Source organism: Numida meleagris, chromosome 2 (assembly GCF_002078875.1).
Source record: "Numida meleagris isolate 19003 breed g44 Domestic line chromosome 2, NumMel1.0, whole genome shotgun sequence".
NCBI classification, from domain to species: Eukaryota; Metazoa; Chordata; class Aves; order Galliformes; family Numididae; genus Numida; species Numida meleagris.
The window spans coordinates 77,714,494-77,736,214 of record NC_034410.1 but is presented as its reverse complement, the minus strand read 5'-3'; the positions used below and the strand labels follow the sequence as shown (position 1 = coordinate 77,736,214).

General features: G+C 37.9%; 2 long non-coding RNA genes across 3 annotated transcripts in view; both read left to right on the top strand.

Moving 5' to 3' along the window:
• Window positions 1–3,575, top strand: part of LOC110395070 — a 35,288-nt gene extending 31,713 nt beyond the window's left edge. For both annotated transcript variants that reach the window (XR_002436139.1, XR_002436138.1), the window contains exons 2-4: window positions 633–717; window positions 2,877–2,908; window positions 3,465–3,575. This is a non-coding gene — a long non-coding RNA (uncharacterized LOC110395070). The remainder of the gene's footprint in view (window positions 1–632; window positions 718–2,876; window positions 2,909–3,464) is intronic.
• LOC110395069 lies at window positions 10,427–20,921 on the top strand. Its single transcript, XR_002436137.1, has 5 exons — window positions 10,427–10,536; window positions 10,755–10,823; window positions 11,965–12,018; window positions 15,835–15,983; window positions 18,824–20,921. It is a non-coding gene; the product is annotated as an uncharacterized LOC110395069 (long non-coding RNA).

Here is a 21,721-nt window from a genome sequence, read left to right as displayed (position 1 = left end):
CTAAAAACATTTTGGTCATTGTAATTTCTCAAATCCACATTAGATTTCTGAAGGAGGCTTCTCTGAGGTCTGAAACTATGGTTGTTTTACACTCACGATCTAAAGCTTCAGCCTGCTTCACCTGACAGTCCAGCACTTCGCTGTGCTTGATTCCAGAACATGACACCTTCTGAGCATGCACACATTGGGCCTTGAATACCAAGTCAATGTAGTGAGCTATTACAGCGGGAATTGCTTTGTACTATCTTAAAATGTTCAGAAATGTAAGAAGTTGACAGTTTTATCATGAGCGTATAATTCTTCAGAGGCAAATATGTGTAGGTGCTGCCCTCAAAAAAGTTTAGGGTACTATAATAAAGAGGCACTCAAATTAGTATTCCTTGAATAGAAAGAGAATTTGCTATCCTTGCTACATAATGATTGAAAAAAGATCTTCTGTGGGTAGGTGTGCTGCAGCAAGAGTTACAGATGTGAAACAGGAGCCTCTAACTTTGTTTAAAAAAACAACAACCCTTTGGCATACATATGATAGAGAAAAAAAATACAGCTATAGAGAATGACTCTTGAAAGAGTGAAGTCCCAATATTTATCTTGACTGTTTCATTGAGCAGTTATTTTTTTTCGTCTTCCAGACATAACTACGTGGTGGGGTAGCCTTGGCTAACAGACTCCAACCTGGTTGCTCACACACTGCTGGATGGGAAAATAAAATAACAGGTATGAGAAGCTCTTGGTTCAAGAAAAATACAGTGACATAACTTACCACTTACTGTTGTATGCGAAACAGGCTCAATTTGGTGATATTAGTTTATTGCCAGTTAAGATAGATTTGTCAGTGAGAAACAAAAAGACACACATTTAAAAAAAAAAAAAGCCTTTTCCTCTTCCCTTTCCCAGGCTCAACTTCACTAATTCAGGCTTCTTTACCCCTGCAAGAGACAGAGGGAGGATGGAGAATGTAAAGCCAGTGCATAGTGGTAGACATAGCTTCTCCTCCTCACATTCTTGATCCAGAATGTGAAGCTAGGACTTTTCCTTCTGGAACATCTGCCTGCTCTTGCATTGGTTTTTCCATGGGTTGCAGTGTGAGTATCTGCTCCAGCAGGCAATAGTGCCACACAGGTGTGCGTTACTTTTAGTTGCCTTGCTCTTGGTGTGGGATCTACACCTCCAAGTCACTTGCTAATACCAAGTCAGAAGCCATTAACAGAGTCCCAAAATCTTTGAATGGCAGGGGATGAATCTTTACCGGGTCACAGGCTACCTCTACAAATGCCTTCTGTAGGTCTGAAAACAAGATGGAGGAAAGATAGTTTATATTATGGCAAAGAACAGAAGAGGGACAGTTTCTGATCTGCTTAATAGCAAAGGGATTTGGGTGCTGCTAGATCCTCAAGGAATTTCCCGGTAAAAATTTAGTTTTCAGTGGACTTGAACCAGTGAGAACAGAAAAATTGAGTTCTTAAAAGTTCAAGTGTTAAACACTTATTCCTAATGAGGCAGTTAGCTGCTCATGATCTAGCCTCTAGAACTCAAAATGTATAGTGACTCCTCTGTGTGGCTATAAATGAGAAATTTGGAAGATTACCTGCATCTCCATACTTAACGATGACATGAGGTATATGTCATCATCAAGTATTTAGTAAGATCTTAAATAATCATTAGTAGTTAGTGCACCATAATGACAAATGCTGTGTAACAAACTTAGTATTTCTTTACTGGAACAAAGGTTTGTTTGATATAGGTAAAATTGTTGGCGTAATATAGTTACATTTCTGCAAATCGTTTAATGCAATCTCACCTGCTTTTGTGCTAATGCAATGCTGTCAGCAGTCAGTGTATGTAATGAAAGTGGCTAAATAAAAACTAATGATAAATGAGAAACAACCATCAAACAATTGTAGAGGGGAAATTTTGCAAAGGAAGTCTCTGCAGGTTTTGTTCCCGGCCTCTCCTTTCACAAGCACAAAATCTGACAATCCTCTTCCCGGGCACTTGAAATTCCATCTGTAAAAGCAATAATGCTTGAAAACTGCTAGGTCTCCTTTTGAAACATTGCCCATAATTTCACTGCTTTGATATTTGCTATGAACCCAGCTAAACACGGATATAGGCTGCTTTTATCCATTTGCTTTTATCATAGGTTTATCATCTAGATCTTCTCTCTTCCTGGTATTAATGCTCTTCTCTATTTATAGATAACAATTGTTCCACATAGGACTTCATTTTCAACATTAGGAAAGAACAAGCTTTTTTTTTTTGTCTCTTTTAAATTATAAATAGTTACAGACTTTTATTCACATGGTGAGTGAAACTTGTCTTCTGGACTGTAGGTTCTGCACTGGGGTGAAATCTGGAGGTTCACGGCTCCATTTCCACCCATTTGCTTTGGAAGAAAATCAAGGCACACATATGGAGTGGAACAGCAATAGCCTCCAGCAAAAGCCTCCTAACTTTTTGCTAACTTTCCTTTTTTCCTAACTTTCTTTTAGAAAGAAATGCTGTGAGGTGCCCATATCCACAGCATAGACATAATTTTGTAGTCATCTGTACCTGTTCTATTTTGCACTCCTGTTTTTCAGCACTGATAGTCAGGAATTTATCTTGTATTCCTGATGGAGTCCCACCAATATCTTTTACTATACTAGCATTTTCCCTTCTGCACTTGAAATGCTTTGTATTTGTTTTCCCTGACCTCAATCTTCTTGATGGTTTTTATTTGACCTGTAAAGAATTAGCTGAGATTACTGGTTTTGTATTTTATCATTTATTTCCACAAAGGAACTCCCAATTCATAGCTGAGATATACAATATTTTTTAAGTGCATCACCTTGCATATGGTAATACTGATTTCATTCTCATTTTCTTTATTTCAGTCCTTGTGGTCATTCAGCAGTCCTGTTTTATGGTAATGGATCCCAGCCTAACATATGCCTTCCTTATGAAAATGCTATTGATGAAAATACTAAAAAAAGTTTTAGGAGTGATACTTAAAAAACTCCACTTATCACCTTCTACTGACATTATTTCAACTGTACCTGCTGTATTTCCCCCTTTGTTGACCACCTTATCCATCCTGCAAATCCTGTACTCTCTAATTCTGATAGTCATTCAGATTGCTTTTGAAAACTGAGTCTCACTGTTGATGGATGTCCCATCCATCCTGTATTTGCCATTTCTGAAAAACAGAGAAGGAAAAGCATGCCAGTGAATGCGAAAGGTAGACAGAGGTCTGCCAGCCATTAAGTTGAAATCAGTTGTTTAAGTGTGTAATCTTTGAAATTCCGTTAACTTTTCTCTAAATTGCTTCTATTTTATCTGTCAGTGAATCAATTCCATAGCTTAAATTCTACTCTGTATTCTAAGATACCCTTTTTTTTAGTGTTAACTGTGCTACCTTTTAATATAATGATTTCATTTTCAGCTTTTAATGAACATTTTTCTGTACTTCATTTTTCATATAGCAAGTTGTTTACATCACATCTAAACTGTCATCCAGTTGTGAAATTCTGTATCCAGAAACTCACAACAAATTCTAGGACTCCTTCTGGAAGAAGGGCCACACAAAAGAGACAGGTAATAATAACTATTTTTGTTTCTATTTCTTAAAAAATCATCTCTAAATTGTGGTTTTTGACAGGTCAGAGTTATGATCTTAACCTGCTTATAGACAGTGGCCCTTTTAGAGCTGGAGCCCTTTAGGTCTGCTAAATGGGACAATATTTTGGGTTCCTTATATTTTTTGTTTACGTTTCTCAGAGGTGTGGAAACTGATGAAAGGAACAGAGATCATAATCAACATGTGGAGCCTGCTGTCAAGACAAAAAATATGACCAAAAAAACAGTCCTTGCTAAGATGAGAGCTTGATTGAAATCCAAGGCTGTCACTTAATCTGTGAATTCATCTTGGCCATGCTCTGATTGTCATTTCATGAAGTCAAAGTAACTTACGCCACTAATGCTTGACAAGCACTCTGAGCTGCTCAACCAAACAGAAATAATTCCCTATGGGTTTTTCTCACTGCCCTTTCTACCTCCAAGCTATCCAGCAGACACTTTGGGCAGCTTTAAATTTTGAAATTACCTCTTAAATAGCAAATAAAGCAGGCATTTGGATGCTCGGCTCTCTCACAACTCTTTCTCTAGTGGGTAACCTATTTCTTTAGCAATTAACATCACCTTCACAAGACAAAAAAGTCTCAAAACAATGTCAATTTTTAGTATAAATGTCTGAAAACAGCAAATGCTCAGAGAAAATGGAATATGAACATTTTCCCCCACCACTTAGTTTGTCTGGCTTAACCAGATGGAATGTGGTCACTTGTGCTTGCCAGTGACCTGCCTAGAATCTTGCTGGAAATAATGATTTCTCATTTCCCCTGGTGAGTTTTAGATTAAGTTCAAAAAAACATTATTTCTGCAGCAACAGTCCTTTGCATGAGCCAATTCCAGATATCAGCAAAAGTCCCTTCTCCCCCATGTAGACAAAAAGTTGGAAGGAACTGAGTTTGTTTAGACTGGAGAAGAGAAGGCTCAGGGGAGACCTTATTGCTCTCTACAACTCCCTGAAAGGAGGTTCTAGCAAGGTGGGGGTTGCCCTTTTCTACCAGTTAACTGTGATAGGATGAGAGGAAATGGCCTCAAGTTGCACCAGGGGAGATTCAGGTTGGATATTAGGAAAAATTTCTTCTCAGAAAGAGTGGTGAGGTGTTGGGACAGGCTGCCCATGGAGGTGGTGGAGTCACCATCCTTGCCTGGAGGTATTTGAGGAACGTGTAGGTGTGGCATTGAGGGACATGGGTAGTGGGCCTGGTGCTGATGAGTTGATGGTTGGACTGGGTGATCTTAGAGGTGTTTTCCAAGCTTAATGATTCTATGATTCTATTATTTCTCAACATGTAATGAGGCAGCACATCTCACCACTGTTTCAGAATTGTACTATCTCCAGTAAACATTGCATTAGGAAATAGAGGTGAAATTGAAAAAATATGCATGAAATGAAAATGGATCTGGAAATTTTTTCCAACTAGTTTCAGTAGCTACAAGGGTTTTACCATACATAGTAGTCACTAAAGCCCAAAATCTTCAATTGAATTTACCTAGCTTCAGTATTGGTTAGATTAGGAATACTTTGTGACAGGGCTATAGCAGATGATCATACCCACAGGCACTGGAAAGATATCCCAGAGTTCTGTCTCTTGAAGCAAAATACATGTTAGATAGTATCACCTGCATACATCCTCATTCACTTGGATTGCAGTGCATTTAAATTCTACATGTACCAGACCTTTTTTTTTAGCAGCATTGATAAAGACAATTTGAGATTCCGTTTCTTCCAAAATGCAGCCATTACATCTAGTGTATTACATTTAATCTATTGTCATTGATTTTGGTTCTGTGCCACACTGGTGAAGACATTAGTTTCAAGTTCAGAAAGTTTGAGACAATTTTTTGGTATTATTTTCTGAGTTTCCCTGAAACAATATTTTTAACTTTATCAATATTATTTTTCTTGCCTCAGTTCACAACTGCTACACATGAGACCTGGTTAAATTTATAAGCAAATATACATTTCATCTCAGACTAATACACATAAAGGAGACAGGCAGCCATTTCTCAGCAAAGGAGGAAAGGAAGTATTTTATTTTCTTGCAACTGTATGTCAATACAAAGAAAAATATGAATTCAACAGGTATTGGAGTGTACCTTCATATTTTCACTCTCTTGTGTTTCTTCCACAATGTCCATTGCTCTTCTTATTCTCTCTGCTTTTCATCTAAGCTGCAGCATTGGTTGTATAAGACAGAAACCAATAAAAGAAATAGGAAAGGGTTCTGTTCTGAGAAGTCATGCACCTCTGTAGCAGGTAGGACAATTTAGTGCTTAAAAAATACTGGCAATTGTGTTACTAAGTCTACAATGCCTTCATTATGCTTCTAACAAACAGCACTGCAGAGCTTAGGGGAGAAAGAAAGGAAAATTGATGGTGTTCTTCCTACTCTATTATAGAACCCTGTATTGTAAAGTCTTTCAATGTTGAATATGGAAGGAGCCTGGAAGTATAGCTGAGCGTTGGGAAGAAAACTGCTGTAATCAAAACCCAAAGTAGAACTTCTGAAATTGCACACAGCTTCCCTGAGGAGCAGGCAGCTTTTCTATTTCAGAAGGCCAGGAGGAATTGCTACATTTTTAGGGAATAAAAAACCTCCCTCATCTCACATTGATTTTTTGACCATTCTGGGCAAATAAACAAGGGTGATACTTTGAACATATTAAGGCACTCCAGAGAAATTAGATTTCATGATTTTCAGGGTATGAACTATCTTCCTGTTATGTTTGTATGGCATCTAACAAGAGGAACCCTTGTTCCTATGCGTGGAAGGAATATTTGTTAATTAAATAAATATACATTGTTGTTTAGGTATTATAATTTCTTTAACAGTTCAGGGCATATGTATGGCAAGAGATGATTATGTTAGGAGGATCTGCAGTTGAACTGATTTTCAGTTCACTCAATAAACACAGTACCACTTTCATAGATTTTAGATTGCTTAGTTGCTCTAGGATTGCTTAGTAGATCCTGCTAGACTTCAGAGCCCAGAAGAGAGGAACAGAAATAGCAGCCGTGCTGTCTTTGCTTGTAAATTATGTTTGCTGGAGGTCCTTGTCACGACTGTGCACCAAATTTGAATGCTGAATCTAACACAGATGTTGTCTAAGATTGGTGATCATTCCTGGTGACAACTACACTGCAGCCTTGCTTCCCAGAGAGCTAGTAGTGTAATGCAGCAGGTAACTTGCCTTAAATTTTAACTTCGGCTCTTTTATATGTAAAATAAATAAGGTGATTAAAAAAATCCCATCACAGCAAATTCTTATTGGTCTGATGATAAAATATATTCTTTAAAAAAACCCATTTGTGTTCTCTGCTTACTGCAAGCACCATTTGTTCATTACCAAACCCAGCAGCAGGAAAAATCCAAGCACTATACTTTTCACTGCAGGTGGCTCCAGGAAGGTCATCACCATTCAACTCTAGTCTGAGTTCCTTTATCCAGTCTCACAGCCCCTTGTGCACACTTCTTTGAGCACTTTCAGCAGATAGTCTGAACAAGGGAGAACCACAGGCATGTCATCAATGCTGTCAGTAATTTAGAGCAACAATAAGAAAGAAAACTGAGACAGGAAAAAATCCTGGTATGATTCTACTCAGATTCATTTTCATCCTATTTTAGATGTTCAGAACTTCAACGTGCAAATATCATACAGTCTGCAATTCTAATGTAAAAATTCTAGTCTCACCTCTGGTATTTTAAGGCACCTATTTATTTATTTATTTTTTTGGCATTTGAACACACCTTCAATGTCTAAAATCCAACAACAAGTTTTTTTCAAAAGGCCCCAGCTGCACTCCTTGCAAAACAAACAAATGATTATAGTGGAAATTGTACTAAGTGGGAATACCAGCTAGCAAAGTTGGGCTACTTTAGAAATAGACAAGGATGTAATAGATACTTTCTGATTTATCCTTCCCCTTTGCTCCTGTGTTTGTGTTGGATGTATTACAGTTCAGCTTATTTTACATTTCACACCCATTCAGTCTATCCCTCTGTGAATTTTTTTCTAAATTTTCAGATTCCAATAGAAAGTTTCATTTTGAAGACATTTGTGGGGCAGGAAATTCCAGCTGAGCTGCACTGCTAGTTTGCTATAGTTTTGTCATCCTCGTCCCAACCCTAGGCCACACAGTGATATGAATGCTGCTACAAAGAGCTCTTGGATATGTAAACGGTATTGCTCAGGAAAAATACTATTTCAGCAGAAAACACTGATTCATCAGTTCTGAAAGAAAGAAAGAAACAACAAAACAACAACAAAAACACAAACACCAGACATGAAAATGATGCAAGTTTGAAAAATTAATTAAATTACAGGCATATTTCCTATACAGTGCAGTTACTTGGTTAAATTCTAGGGAAATGGGGCTATGAGATTCTGTAGGAAGACATACATCTCAAGTTTTGATTTTGGCAATGTGGAAAGTGTGGAAAGCCTTCTAGCCAAGATTCCCACATTCTGCGTTCTCAGTTTTTTCCCTGGGTGGCCAGATGCCTGGTAATCTTCAATCAAGGATATCTGTTGAATTCCTCTAGACGGTGTTTGAGACTGGGATGCTCTATAGTCTCCCAGGCACTTCCCTCCTGAGGTCAGAGAAGCTAGTTGTCTCAAGTCATATGTCTCTGCTGCCAGATAGTTTAGCTTCACAGCTCCCTCTGGGGCTGTGCACATGTGCTTCTTTATGTGCATATATTTTAATTCAGCCACAGGATCTGTTTTGGAGTGAATCAGTTTTTTCTCTCCAGAACAAAACACAAGTGTGGTTCTGAGATACCTCCCAACCCACAGTAAGGATGAGCAAATTTGATGGTTGTTTCCTTCCACATGCAGTAGTCCAACCTCAACACAGAATGCTTTGTGCATCACTGTACTTTATTGCAGGGCATGTCTAGCGGCTGCCAACCGTGCAAGTGGCAGGGGAGGTGGAACTTGATGATCCTTGAGGTCCCTTCCAACCCAAGCGATGCTATGATTTTACATCCTCAGTTTCCTGTTGGAGAAAAACAATCCTGGTGGGGTGCAGCAAAGGTTTCACATTGATACTGCTAATAAAGTCATAATACCATGGAACAACAAGAAAGCCAAAAGAAAGGACACACAGAATGCACAGTCAGCCTCCTAGAGAAGAAAAGTCTCCCTCTGAAAGTGATACATTTAACACTGTAGATGTAGTTAAAACCTGTGCCTGTAACCAGAAGCTCTGGACTAATCCTATTACCTTGGTTGCTCCAAACTATAGATTTACTGGTGTCCATCCTTTTGAAATGGCCATGTTTTCAAGCTTTTGAGCTGTTTACCCATAGCAGTGGCATCTGAAAGCACTGCAAAACTTTGATTAAATCCATCCATGTAGTAATGTTCTCACAAAGCTATGGTTCTTGCAAGAAAGAAAACATACAGGTTTTAGACGTGTACAAAAATAATGTTTATCATAGAATCATAGAATCATAGAATGGCTTGGGTTGAAAAGGACCTCAAAGATCATCGAGTCTCAACCCCCCTGCCAAGTGCAGGGTCACCAGCCACTAGACCAGGCTGCCCAGAGCCACGTCCAGTCTGGCCTTGAATGCCTCCAGGGACGGGGCATCCACAACCTCACTGGGCAACCTGTTCCAGTGCGTCACCACCCTCTGTGTGAAAAACTTCCTCCTAATATCTAACCTAAATCTCCCCTGTCTCAGCTTAAAACCATTCCCCCTTGTCCTATCGCTATTCACCCTCACAAACAATCGATCCCCCTCCTGTTTATACGCTCCCTTCAAGTACTGGAAGGCCACAATGAGGTCTAGTTTCAAGCAAGTAACTGCAGAGGTTCTTTATGTTTTATCTTATTGCAGGAATTATAATTTTATTATTTAAGATGGGTTCAGAAAATATTTCTTACTAACAAAATTAAGATCTGAATTATTCCAGAATATTTTTATCTGTCAAGCAGGTTCCATTATATAAGAATTACTGCTGTCACTGTCATAGATAAGTTAGGCACTGCTTTAGGAATGGGGGAGGTAGGAAATGAGCAGTTGTTACACAGATGACAGGAAGATACAAGTACAATTACCATCTTTAATGAACACTCCACCTTTTCAATTAATAAATAACACAGTATGTTCCTGTTGATTATACATACTTCGCCTTGGATATATCTCTAATAACAAGGCCATGTTATGTTCAAAAACATATGCCCATTTATAGGGAAAAATTTAAAAGACTTAGCCGGTAAATCATATCCAATCAAGTGTGGTCACTGGAGAGCACTGGAAATGTTTTTGCTTAAGCATATTTCACCCTTGTTCATTGCTTTACATTGTGGAGAGGTTGTATGGGCATTTTTCAGTCAATCCTTGGGTCTAGATCAGCTTTATGATATTAAGAGTTTTTAATATTAAGAAATATTTTTGAAGAGTTTCAAAACTTCATATGAGGATTTGTCAACTTGACCTCATAATAATTTTGTGGGATACAGTAAGAAAGAATTCTGTTTATTTTTCTGATAATAGAACTACCTAAAGCTATAGATATATTAACTATATAAAGCTAGGATGTTCAAGCTTTAATGACAAAAGCCAGCTATTTAAAATAAAAAAGCAGTCTTAATTTTCAAGGTACTAAACCTCACAATTTTCTTAGACTTGACTGATAACCAATTTAATAAAAAATATATTCTACAGTGTGGCAGTGGAATTGCCAGGTCACTGCCTGAACCAATGGTTGAACACCAGGTGAGAAGGCATGGCTAATCCAGGCAGCTCAGGTGCAAGCAATGCACCTGAGTGACCAGAAGGGGTGGAGCCTGCGTCTGCCCATCCTCACCCTCATTCAAGGGTTAGCAGCCAAGGCAGCACTTTGTTTGTTTGTTTGTTTGTTTGTTTTTAAATAGAGATTGTATTCTTGTTGAGCTATCACCAGTCATTGGAAAGGGTGAGCTAACTTTTCTTCTTTGTCCTCTTCTATTGTTCCATAGCACTTATATCCCAGTAGAAGGCACTTTCATTGTCTTCTTTTGCTGCACAAGTGTAACATGGTGGTTATTCACTGATGTATTTGGACAATTCTGTTTGCAGAAGTCTTAGCAGAGTCCACGAGAGCACCAGCAGTAAGGTACAGAAATTCAAAGCTAATGATGCTCCTATGTCCAGTTGCAGGTACCTAGTTTAGCAGTTACAATGAACATGTTGAAGGTTCAGCACTTTTGAAAATCAAGTCAGGTAGGTGCCAAATTGTTGTATACAGCAGTAACTGTCCTGCCAGGAAAGCTTCACTGACTTAGGTGAAGTTATGTTTCCTGGAAATGCGTTTGCTACTAATTGAACTGTCTTAGTTAAAAGTGCTGTTCATTCTGTCATGGTTGTCACATCACTGAGACTAAGCCTTTACTTCACAAAAGAAAAATTCTACTATTGGTGGGGTTATCTTGTCATAGAAGCAATTCTCATTAGTAGGCATGACTTCTACACAGAAATTCCCATGCAGCAAGCAACTAATCCATTATATAAGGGTGACTGCTTCATAGCAATTTCTTTTATTCATTGAAATCTGAGTTGCACATTAGTATGTCAGATCAAACTCTAGGTATCTTTTACCTACCAGAGTTACCAAAACAAATGTTTCTTTCTTCTCTGAATGGGGATGCCACATTGTCTCCTGGAGTTGTCATTTTCTGTGCCCTGTCTGTTTCCAGAAGTCGCATCTAGCAAAATCTGGAACAGGAAGTACTCCCTGGTGTTACATGAAATAAAAATGGTGTTTGTTTAGTGTACGCATTCTCCTAGTCCCCAAATAGGATCTTATTAACATACAAGTGGAGAGAATCCCTCTTCCTAGGCAGCTTAGTCTTAAATATATTGGATCTGAAATGGTAGCTGTTCCAATATTTAAAGAATTAACAATTAAAAATTGGTTTCATTAGTTCTGGAAGGCTTCCATGACCTCTCTAGATAACTGTATCTAGTGACACTGGCAAGTAGTTTGGCAGGAAGGACACTCAAAAAAGGCCCCACAAATTACTTTTGAAAACTTAAGGAAAAATTCAGACAGATTAACTTGTTTGTTTGGGTGCCTCTGTAACATTCAAAATCCCTGGTTATTACTGTCACAGATATAATATTGTATCAGAATAGAGTAATTGCAGTGAGGGATCAGCCAGTTGTGCTGTGCATGTTAATTGCACACAAACATATTCAGTACTGCTGAAAATCAACTTTGCCATATCATTTTAAGCCCTACTTCTAGTTAACGTTTAAAATCAGATTACAAAAAAAAAAAACAAAACAAAACAATGCATTCTTTAAATCTATTTCAAAGCTTGTTGGTACATGCTAGGAATCATAGCTTCATTTATCTTTTCAGAAATACCAATCTGTTGACTCAAATGTAATATAGCACATGCTGCACTCCAGAGGGGTAAGTTCCATCTTCTTGGGATTTCTACATTTCTAGCTCGGAATATTCTGTGTATCTTTGTTAGATGCCTACATATTTATTCTGTATGTACTTACTTAATTAGAAATAGGCTATATTTTTGATAGACTTCTGTATAATATTTGTAGCACAAGTGATCATCAACCCCAAATTATTTTTACATAGCTTAGCGAATTTAACACATGATCACAATTTTTTGGAAAAAAAATATTTCACAGTTAAAATCCTTTTTTAAAAAAAATCCTTAAAGGATATAGAACAAGTATTTTAATGAAAAAGATCATTCTCTCATGCATTGCAGTTCTGCTTGGTACATGGCAAACTAATACAAAATAAAACACTGTAAACTTAACAAATTCAGATACAGTGGTTAAGAAATGAATACCAGGACAAAAAAAAGTACAGGATTCTTCTTTTTTCTTAATCTACAAAAGATCAAAGGAGAACTTAGTATAAATTAGGACTGATTGTGACAATGTGACATGATGCTTTTATTTCAATGGTTAAAATCCATCTACCACCATTTAAAGTTTTCAAATAGAGATCTATTTTCATTAATAGTTTCAGATTTTCAGTATTTTGTCCAACCAAACCTGGTAGAAAACTTCAGAGTACAAAGACAGGTTATACTGCAGTAGATACATAAGTACTGCAGTACTCTACATAAAGTAATCAAAGATAAATTTTCAGGTTTTTTATGGGGAAAGACAAGGAAAATAGGTTTCACAGTGTTGTAGAATCATTTGTGTTGGAAGGGACCTTTAAAGATCATCTAGTCCAACTCCCCTACAATGAAAAGGGACAGCTACAGCTAGATCAGGTTGCTCAGAGCCCCATCCAGCCTGATCTTTAATGTCTCCTTGAATGTCTTCCACTGCCTGTGCAGTTTCTTCTTGCTCTCCAGTTCAAACAGCAGGTCCTGGTCCAGCCCTGTCGGTCTCTTATCTTCCTTTCCTGACTCCCTACACCTGGGGATGGAGACCTATTATGCCCCAAGGAAAGCTTCCTTAAAGATCTGTCAGCTCTGCTCCACTCCCTTGTCCTTGAGGACAGATTCCCAGGGGATTTTGTCGACTAACTCCCTGAAGAGCTGGCTCACTGTCATAAGATTTCAAGTGTGCTGCAGTGTTGCTAACACATCTCAGGATACCAGGTTGAGGGCCCCTGCTAGCACCCTGTCCCTGTAACATAGCTATGCCATCCCACACCTTATCATGAGCAGGATCTCTATTACCTCCCTTCCCCTTCAAACAGAGTTTAACGCCCTGCCAGTGAGCCCTACCAGTTTTTCCCCTCAGAACCTCTTCCCACTTAAAGTGAATCCCATCTGGTGCTGATAAGCCCAGTGCCATGTAGGCCTTTTCGTTGTCAAAATTACCAATGTTTTGTCAGTGGTACCAGCCATGGAGACAAGTGTTTACAGATTGGACCCTTCTGTTTTTTTCACTGTTCTTGCCCAGTACAAGATGCAGAGAAGATGACCAGTGCCCTTGATGATTTTAGAGGATACCATTTGTTCAAACCATATGCTGAAAAAATACTTTGGACTTCCACAGTCCAGGGAGTGTAAATGGATACAAAAGAGTGGGTGGGAAAGAAAACTTGCTAAGGATCTTTCATTCTTCCTCCAAATTCCACAGGATATGTTGCATTTGTGAAGGAGACATTAATGTCTTTAATACCCTTTAATAATGAAATATATAGTCATTACTTACTAAGATAAGGTCTACTTCTCTTTACTGTAAGCTGTCCTAATAATTAATAACTTGTTTTCTTAAGGCAATATTGCTTATTTTTATGGGGAAAATGAAGAAAGGAAAAGAGGGAACTGAATATCTTTAAGAGTTGTGTATATTTACTGTGTCTCTCTATCGTGGACATTAGGTAGAACTGAACAGTACAGTGTATATTCATATTTGTAGCACTAAAATATGTGTTTTTCTTTCAGAATTTTTTGGGCTGAGCAGTTTTTTGTTGATTCCCTTTCCAAGCAAAAACTTTTTTTTTCTCCATGCACTTTCTTATTAAAAATGCTAAGTTATCCACCACATTTTACAAGGCCTTACATAACCAGACACATCCTTATGAGTGATTATAGAATGGGAGGAAAAAATACAGAGAATGGTCAGACTTGATGCATTTTATACTTGAATATTCTGTTAGTTATTCAATAACCATTCTATTCAGAGGTATAGCAGTACCATTCACTTGAAAAATTGTTACAGTTTTTTTGACATTGTACCTGGGTTCATATTGTTTCCAAGCAAAATGACTTCATGAGAGGAAGGGAGTTTTTAAATACTACTATTGGAATGATCTTGTGAATCTTTTCCCTGTTTTAGTGGTTGTTGTTTCTCTTGGCCTGTGTATGCCTGTGGAAAAAAAAGAAATCTGTCATTTCCTGATGTGTGTGGGATACAAAGTGACAGAACAGAGTTAGACAAGTCAGGTAGCAGCACAAAAAAAAAAAAATTTGCCATATTTCTCCTAGATGCGCCTGGAGTTGGGAGAAAAAGCTATTTAAAAAATTAATCAAGTTCCTGTAACTTCATTCTGTGTGGGAAGTGAGTTTCTGCAATGTTTCTCTGTAACAATAATATGATTCAATGCTTATAATTACTTAGCTTTCATTGATTTCTATTATTATGAATTTTGAGCAACCTGTTGTTCAATGCAGTGTCTTGTATTCTAGCATTTTGATGAGTTTTTTTATTTTTTAACCAATAAAATCCAAGAGGAACAGCCATGAGATCATATTGATATCAGTGCGAATATAGGAAGTAGTACTTCAGTTGTTCTCCTGCAACTCTGGCACCCAGAGCTGTCCCTTAGGGACAATTCCCACTCACCCTTGCTTCCAGGCCATTTCACATACTCATTAGGTTGATCTTTGCACTGACCAGTGCATGGCCAGCCCTTTCTATTCCCTTATCCCATTATTCCACACTTGTTCCTCTCCAAACCACCTAAAGATCTCCCTTTTCCCACCTGTGGTTTCTCTCCTAAACATTCCATAATAAGCCATGTGTAATCCCCAAATGTTCTTCCCCTGCATCTCATAATTTGTGCTGCGCTTCTAGACAGCAGCTGCTCTTAGTCTGAAAGGTGCCTTGGAAAGCTGCTCCTGAGGACTTGTGGTTGGTGTCACACCTGGACACAGGGGCTGAGGCTCTCCTGAGACAGTGCTAGGAGGAACCCAGGCAGGGTGTCCTTTCCTCTGAGTCCTTTATTCTGATTTCTGTCTTCCCCTGTGCTCATCATGGTTTGTGAAGATGAGTCTCTGGTGGGCTGATGGCTTCTGGAGAGGGCTTGCAAGGTGCTGGGGCAGGATTTACTTGAGCTCCCCTATCATTGTCCCTCTGTATTCCTCTATGAGTGGGAAAATGACTTTTATCATGTAACCTAACAATCCAGATTTGTGTCAATGTGTAGTCCTCCTTTTCTTTTCCTCGAGAATGCGAGACAAACAGTAGCCTTAATTTATACCTGAAATAGAAACCTCCAGATGAAATTCTCTTGGGCCTTTTGCAACATGAGGTAAAATACTATGATTCATAATAATAATAAAGTCACTATGCTGAATTTTATTATAATATTCTTACTATTTGAAAACTGAGCAAAAAAGCAAAAAATCTTTTGTCTTTAAACACTCATTTAAAATAACAAAACAAAAACATCCACAAAAATTGCAATGTCTTTTCTTCTTGACTTGTCTAGCCCTTCTTTTGCTTTTGAATTAGCTTCACAATGCTAAAAAAAAAAAAAAATCTTCCTAAAGTGTATTCCCTTTTTATTTAGGTTGTGTTTCTGACCTATTTACTATGGTATGGAATTCTGTAGTGACTGCAAATCAAATGGGCAATACACAGAGGCAACAGTTCCTGGAGGTCAGAAAGCTGAGGTGGCACATGGGAGACAAGAAGGGAATGTGAAAAAGAAGAGAATGGGTAAGTCTTGCTCACACAGGCATAAGTAAGACCTGGGATATGACTGTAAACAAGCAAAAAATGAAAGCTTATTTCAAGAGTGATAGTTAACACTGAAGTTAACATTTTAATTCCTACAGATTTGTAGTTGTAGTTTCTATTACATTTGCTTTTTGCCTCCCACTTCTCAATCTCTCATCCACCCTTTCTATTTTCATCAATTTTAAAAGTTCTCACTGTATTTCAACCTTATCAGCAACTTGCTTTTTAATGTCTTAAAGCAGCTAAAAACAGCCTTTGTGTAGATTGTAGTATGATTTTGTAGAATAAAGGCACTGTAATAACTTTGATAAAGAAAATGTCCAAAGCTAATTGTGTTTTCAGTCAACAAAGTACAGGAATTAACACCAAGTGAAACTACTGCACAACAGCACTGTTCTTTGCTGGCCAGATCCCAAAAATAATGGAAGAAGTATTATTTGTGTGCAAGAGGTGTCATCAGAGTGCTGTTAAGAGCCCTAAACAAAGCTTTGTTTCTTACTCTTTTCAAAATGAGGCATCATACATCAAAGTGCAAAGGCAATACCACTGAAAACCTTGCAAACGCTCAGAAAAGACTGAGATTAGTGCCTTCTGAAGAGAACTTGTAAGATGTGACAAATTTATGGTTTTTTTTTTTTAAATAGATATTGGGGCTCTTTGATACAGTTGAGGAATGCTTTATTAACATTGGACAGCAGTTAAGTGCAAAACTAGCTGAATTTCTAAAAACGTAGTTGCAAGTGAAAAATAACCCTTTTTCTGCTATGTTTCAGCTCAGTACATGTTTAAAACTCTTCGCTGTATATAGCAGTAAAAGACCCATATAAATGTTGTCTTAGTGAGTTAAAATAGCTTACATTCCCTTCTCTGAAAAAAAAAATATAGAGACAATTTCACCATTTGAAACATTAGTTTTGCTTCAAATGTTATTTAGTATTTTTTGTTCATTCCACTTACAGTGTTTGGATAGAAATCTGAACTGCGAATCTTAAGCAATTAGGCTTAGACCTAAATTTTAAAATATTTTAATACTCATATTGCCTTTTCCTAGGTAATTAAAAGGTCCTAGGGGGAATTTTCACATTAATTAGATATAAGTGCTTTTCCTCTTTTTTTTTTTTGTGAGAATTACATTTTCTTTCTCCTAGCTTTTCATGCTTTCCATTCAATTTCAAGCTTCCCCATGATCATTATCACCATATTTAAATAATGGAAGTGATCATCTGAATAAGTATCCAATGTTAGATACAGTCCATCTAACCTATCTGTGATCCAAGGCAAAGCTGTTTTTCTGACAGAATAGTAATATACTGGCAATCCCTCCAAAGCCCACAGAACATCCAGAAGTAATAGAAAACTTGCAAATAGATGCAGAAGTTTTGGTTTGTTTTTACAGTTGAGTGAAATGAAGAAAATGATACAGTGAATGTTTTCTTTCTTACAACTTGAAACATCCTTAATCCTTATACCTACAGTGAAATCATGTGGGTTACCTGGATATGTCCTTCATATACTTTTCAACATGCAAGAAAACTCAAGTTCCGACCTACAAAGAAAAGTTTTGGCATATGAAATAATAATGAAAGGTAGATCATTTGCAGCTGGCCTTCTTATTCAGCTTGTGACAAACCAAAATATATTTTCCCTCTGGGCAACAATATGGCCCTAGACTTTATATGGAGAACAAAAGAACTTTTTGTTTTCAGTTTGGCAAACGTGATATGCAAATGAATTTTGCATATCTGAAGGCCAGCATGATAAATATGAGAAGGGCAGTTCTTGCCTTCATGCTTGCCTTCAGTTATCATGGTTTGCCCAAAGAACTTAGTAGCACAAGCCATGTACTACTCTATTACATGCAGTGCAGTTGAAGAGATGCGACATACCACATGGTCATGACAGGGATATAGTCCCCACGGAAACAGCCTGCTGCGATGCCATACAAACACCAAAAGCAATACACAAGCTTGTTCTCTCCTCCTCTTATCAGTAGATTCTTCTGGCTTCAGAGAATAGTGTCTAATTTAGGATAGTTCTAGCAGCAGAAATGACAAACTATTTCAGTGCAAAGATTTTATCTTCATGATGGCACCCAGGCAAAGCCTAAAATCCTGGTAGAGTGGGCAACAGTCCTCAGCCCACCTACAGTGAAATTTGTTTGGAACCCCACTAAACTATTAATAGCAAAGCTTCAAATTAGAAGATAGAATAAATGACAATAAATACTTTCAGGAAATCAGTATACCTTTACTGTAGTCTCTTTATAACCCTTATTTAGACGCAGTAACTATGTCAATAATTGTGGAAGCACATCTTCAACTATTGTAAAAGCTGTCTTGAACTGTCTAAATCTTGAGTTTGCTCCTGAGTTTGCTAACAAGTTCTTATAGGGAGATAGAGGGGCTGTTCATTTCTCCATTTTTTTTTTAATTAGTATAAATTAGATAACTGTGTTGGCATCGCTTCATTTATGCTTGGAGCTTTTTCTTTGTTACTATAAGAGCCAAAAAAAAGCTGCAACATTTTATAATTAAAATGGGCGTTCTCCTTATTTTAAGTCTGACCTAGGGGGTAGATATTTGCATGAAAAATATTATATCTGCTCTGCCTAACTTGTGTGTGTGTATGTGTATATATATCTATACATGATCATATTAGAAAATAATCATTCTAGTTAAGATTTTCATTCTTCCTGCTATCTTTCTGATAGCAATTTTAGGAATAGAGAACTTTATAACCTCAGTTCTAAATGTTTCTTATGGTGTTTTCAGAAAATATAATTAAATTTTCATAGAAATCTTTTTTCATCTCTCTTCCAGGATTTTTCCTCCAAAGAAATCTAATTCTGGAGAAAAGAGAATGAAATTCACAGACTTCATGTTCCAAAACCAACAAAAGAAATAATCCCAGGTTCTGATCCATGTAATTGATGGTCATCTGTGCAAACTGTATTTCATTATTCCCTGTGAAAGCCCCCATTGATTAAATATTGGTTGGAGCCTTCAGCATGGGCTCAGTAGCACCGTTGTGAGTAATATACATAACATATGTAAAAGTTAATTTGATACAAAGCCATTTAAGGACTCATCTTTGAAATTCCTCAAGGCAATAAGATGGTCCATTCATAATGGATTGTCCTACATTGATGAACAAGCAAAGATTACTCAGCCAGATAGCGGCCTCAGGACAATCCATATAACAACAACTTAACAAAATTCCTTACATAAAAAATATATCAAGATTGATTCTTCAGATCTAAAATGGAAAATAAGTTCTTCCTTGAGGTTTTGCTAGCTTAACAATTTTGCCATTCCATGTTTCTTTAACTGTAGTGCACAAATGTTACGTATTATTATTCCACTGTTCTTTCTTTTTTTCTGGGTCATGCATTTCATTATTTCCCAGCATTTTAGCTCATTTCTGCCTACTGTACTTATGTAAGGAAATAAAACTTGTGCCACACATCAAGGGCAGAACTGAATGCATCCCTTCTCTAGTTATGACTAGAGGATTCCCATAATCAAAACGCTTGTGGCTATTTTAGCGTCTGCTTCCATCCCAGCTCCTACGCAAGGGCAAAGTAAATCATATTACACAAGAGCAACAAAATAAATTCTTTGAGTTAAGGGCATATGACTTTTACCAGAAGTATAGCCTGAAGCAGAATAATGTTCACAAGTTCCTGGAATACGCAGGATCTAGAAGAGACAAAGCAGACAAGAAGAAAAACAACAGTGCCAATGAAATGAATACTTCCAGGGAAAACAGAAGAGCGTGTGTGTCTTCTAGTTTCTGAGTGGGCTTTAGCATGTGGACCAGTAGCGTGAGCTGTCATGGGACCAGAGGGAGAAATCATGACTGTCAGATTTTATCTTCTCTACTGGTACGTCTGTATTCATAAGAGAAGAGACCTAGAGATATAGCAGCAGATCTTCTTCCATATTCAGGAACGTTAAATGTTATCTGGCCTGTTCACACCATGCAGTGTATGCTTGCTCTTTAGCTGCATGTTTGTGGCAGTGTGCCGTGGTTCTGGGCCAGTAAGGGCAGAGACTGGTTAACATGCAGAAGAAACAGTGATGTAAATCTGCCTCCAGGCCAGACCAGTTGTGGAGCAGAAGCTTGCCATGCTGCTTCGTAACAACACCAGTCAGCTTCAGCATAAACAGGGATGGGAATTTTATGTGCAGAAGGGGTTTAATAGGTAGCCTCCTTTCTGCTGTAGCCACTTCATCTATTCTTGTAGATGGGTCTGAAGATAACAGCTAGGAAGAAAGACACATGATTCTTTTCATCTTGAACAAAATCTTGTTGCTGCAAAAGCTGGTTGCCACATCAATCTGCATATTGGTGACCCTTATGCATCTACAGTTCGTTATCTTGCATGTCAGGTAATTAGATCTCCATGTACACTACTACTCGCAATACACGTGATACAGTGTTTCCTGAGGGATACAGAGACTAGCTGAAAAAAGCATTTACTAAGACCAGGCTTGTGTGTGCAAGCAGAAAAAAGCTTGTTCAGAAAAGAATTAGACTTTCTACCACTAGTTTATCCTCCACAAAGAAGCATGCTTCCTGACTCTGACAGCTGTTAATAATAGGTAGTCGAAAAGCAACCTGAAATGAAGCCCCAAGATGTGAGCGTGTATGTAACACTTTACATCTGCACTCCCCGTCCTTCCACTTCCAAACACCGTAAGCACTGCTGCATCTAAAACATCGTTAGGATTTTCATCTGGTCACAGTCTGGGCAGGCATAACTGCTGCTGTTACGTTTTGTGTAAGGTGAGGGAATTTGAGCCTCTAGGCAACTCTTCCTTAAATAAGTGCTGACGCTTCTGCTAACTGGTAAAGTTGTCAGCAGCCCAAAGAAGCAAACCAGCATGAAAAATGAGCTATGTTTTACTTTGAGAAGTGGCCTTTCCTGTCAAGTACCAAATTATACTGCAGAACAGCATGTGGGACCTTGCACTGCTATGCATTGTGAAACATTCTTTCTGCAGAGTGCAGTAGTCCCTACTGCTTTCATAGAATCATAGAATCACCAAGGTTGAAAAAGACTTCCAAGATCATCCAGTCCAACTGTCCACCTATCACCAGTATTTCCTACTAAACCATGTCCCTCAATACAACATCTGTACGCTTCTTGAACACCTCCAGGGATGGTGACCACCACCTCCCTGGGCAGCCTGTTGAGCGGAGCACTAAATCTGGTTCACACAAACAGAAGACAGAAAATGGCGACATAACATTATTTTAAAACAAACAGAGATCTAACTAAAACACTTTAAGACATTTTCAAGATCTTGTAGAAATGGATTACTGAATTACATACTTGGATGTATGGAAAAGCAGGATTTTTCTCTTCGCACACCTCCACTGCCTGTACAGGATAATCACTGCTCATGCATGTATGCACTACCACAATGCTAATGATTTTGAGGATCATCTTGAAACCACTTCTCTCACCTGTAGACCCCATTTAGGGAGCTATGTCCTTCCTCCAGCCTTCTACATTGCTTCTCATTTTTGCTTCCTATCTCTGTTATGTTATTGTGACTTGGGGCTGATGGTGTGTCTTCATTATCATCCTTCATTATATGTTCATCATACTGTGTCCTCACTCGAACAGTAAGAACAAACACCAGAGCATTTTTTTTTAAATCAAAGACTGCAACCAAAGAATAGGAAAAAAAAAGAACAAGAGCAACATA